The sequence below is a fragment of the Myotis lucifugus genome, unplaced genomic scaffold (genome assembly GCF_000147115.1).
Source record: "Myotis lucifugus unplaced genomic scaffold, Myoluc2.0 scaffold_408, whole genome shotgun sequence".
Classification (NCBI taxonomy): Eukaryota; Metazoa; Chordata; class Mammalia; order Chiroptera; family Vespertilionidae; genus Myotis; species Myotis lucifugus.
In genome coordinates, this window is record NW_005871456.1 from 716,145 (window position 1) to 718,322 (window position 2,178).

At 60.2% G+C, this 2,178-nt stretch overlaps 1 protein-coding gene across 3 annotated transcripts in view; it reads right to left on the reverse strand.

Moving 5' to 3' along the window:
• Window positions 1–1,645: 1,645 nt before the first annotated feature.
• The window catches only part of TRAK1 (trafficking kinesin protein 1), an 86,402-nt gene continuing 85,869 nt past the window's right edge, over window positions 1,646–2,178 (reverse strand). For all 3 annotated transcript variants that reach the window (XM_023743704.1, XM_023743705.1, XM_023743707.1), the window contains exon 16: window positions 1,646–1,748. The gene's annotated coding sequence lies outside the window, so the exon portion shown is untranslated. The remainder of the gene's footprint in view (window positions 1,749–2,178) is intronic.

The following is a 2,178-nucleotide window of genomic DNA, read 5'->3' on the forward strand; positions in this document are numbered from 1 at the left end:
AGGGGACACGCTCTGGAGCCGGTTCCCGGAATGACCACAGCGGGGCCCCGCCCCCTCGGGCAGCACCATCAGAGGCAGGTCCAAACTGCAGCATCATCCGGCTCCTCACTCAGGTGACCTGGCTGCTGACCGGTCAGCACAGGGAGAGGCACACCGAGCAGCCCCCCCTTCCCCCCCCCCCCAGCTCAGGTCAGGATGCTGGTGGTCGGGGGGCACTCGGGGACATGAGATTAGAAACCACAGCGATTCCTAAGGTTAAAGGGTGGCCTCTTCAAAGGGTGCAGGTGGAATTCTACAAAATACTGATCTACAAGCAACGGAGGGCGAAGAGGCTCTGGACCGGACACCTTGTTTCCAGGGCCATGCCTAGGGGGCGTTTCCTTCTGTCCTGAGCTGCCATTCTTTTGAACCCAGGCAGAAGCCTTCTCTTGCTCCCGACTCCCCAGGCTTCCGTTCCCAATACGGCCCTGGGGATGTAAGCGGGCGTGCAGGCCAGGTGCCAGCCTCCCCCTGGAGGAAGCCCTGTCCCACGGTTTGAAACACAAATCTCATCCTAAGAGGATGGGGAAAGCCAGGTTGTCCGGAGGCAGGAAGGGAGATGGGGAAGATAAGCTACCACGTGGAGATCCCTTCCGGTGAGAACTTCGGTTAGGCCTGTATTAGTGCTGGCGCTCGGCTCGACTGGGGGGTTTAGATGGTTAGGGGTATCCACCGTCAAAGCCGAGTTAGCCAGGCGCAACCACAGAGACACACCCACGCCTAAGTCCCTGGTTAGTGGCGGCCACGCGTGCACACACAGCCCTTTCCACGTGGCCCTGCCGGGGCAGGCACGGCTGGCGTGTGCTCACCCCCTGCCTCGCCCGTGGGCTCACTGTCTGCCCTACATCTCCTCTCAGCTCAACGGGGCATGGGGCTGCTTCGCCGTCCTCCTCACATGACCTGCGGAGAGTTATTCAGAGTTGAGGGTGCGCCTCGGGGCGGCTGCTCCCTCCACGCTGGCCCTGCTCGCCTCCCTCCTTCTCGGCTTTACCTTCACCCCCCTGGCATCTTGCACCACAGAGAAAACGGGTCCCTCCCTTTCACTGGAAGCTGTGGAAGGCCTGAAATCAAGCCACGCAGACCACCCCGTGCCATACAAGTCCCCTCGCCAGAAGGTGCCAATTTCTACTGCTTCTCGGAGGCACCGGAGGGAAATGGACCACGCTGGGCACGTGGTCCGGTCTTCAACTGTGATCATTTCCATCAGTGGGGCTGTGGGCATGGTTCCTGTGGTCTATTGCAGGGGCACAAGGGTTTGGGGGGCTCAGGGAAGAAACTGCGGGCTCTACTGGCAAACTTTGGGGTAAAATGCCAGTAGACGTGGGCTTCGGGCCTGGGAATCTTCCGTGACCAACGAAAAGGGCAACAGAAGGTGGTCCAGCCTCTATCTACCAGGATCTGAATTAACAGGGTCCTCAGGACAAACGGAAACACGGGAACCCGTACAGGAGCCTGCAGGCCCTTACGAGATGGCGTCAGCTGGACAAGGCAGTGTTGAATGAGCCTCTCTACTTGGGCTTTCCTCGGCATTATGTCTTGCAGGGGAGAGCCCCCACCTCACCCCACCTCCCCCCCTGCCCCCCCCCCCAGGCCTGGGGTCCCTTACCTTGGCGTGACTCGCGTGAGCTCGTCTGAAGGATGCAGGATGCGACAGGTGGTGAAGGTGAAGGTGGAGTTGGTCTGCGACATGCACTTCCCAGGGTGGTGTGCTAGATTGGAGGAGGGGGGAGGGACAAAACATATTTCTCGCATCCAAGTACACCCAGGAGAAAAGGAGAGCTCCAGCTCGGCCCTCAACAGGTGCAAGAAGCGATGAGCTACCTTGTTAACCGGATCTGGGCCAGGAAGGCGCAACGCAAATGTTCTGGCTCGAAGGCGGTCCCTCAAAAGCAGCCACACTTTTGAGCACTGGCGTGCAGGGCACCGGACCCCAGCTTCCGACCCAGTCCGGACAGGGCCGCGCATCGCGTTCTCGGGTCAGTAGTGGATCCAGTGTGAGGGGCTAAGAGGCCCGTGGGGGTCAATTTGGTTTCCCTCTTCAGGTCAGAATCGGCTTCTGTCTTTGTGGCTTTGCCTTGCTTTCCACTGGCAAATTGGTGCCAAGCTCTGCCAAACGGAGGGGAGGGGTGCGGGGTGGGT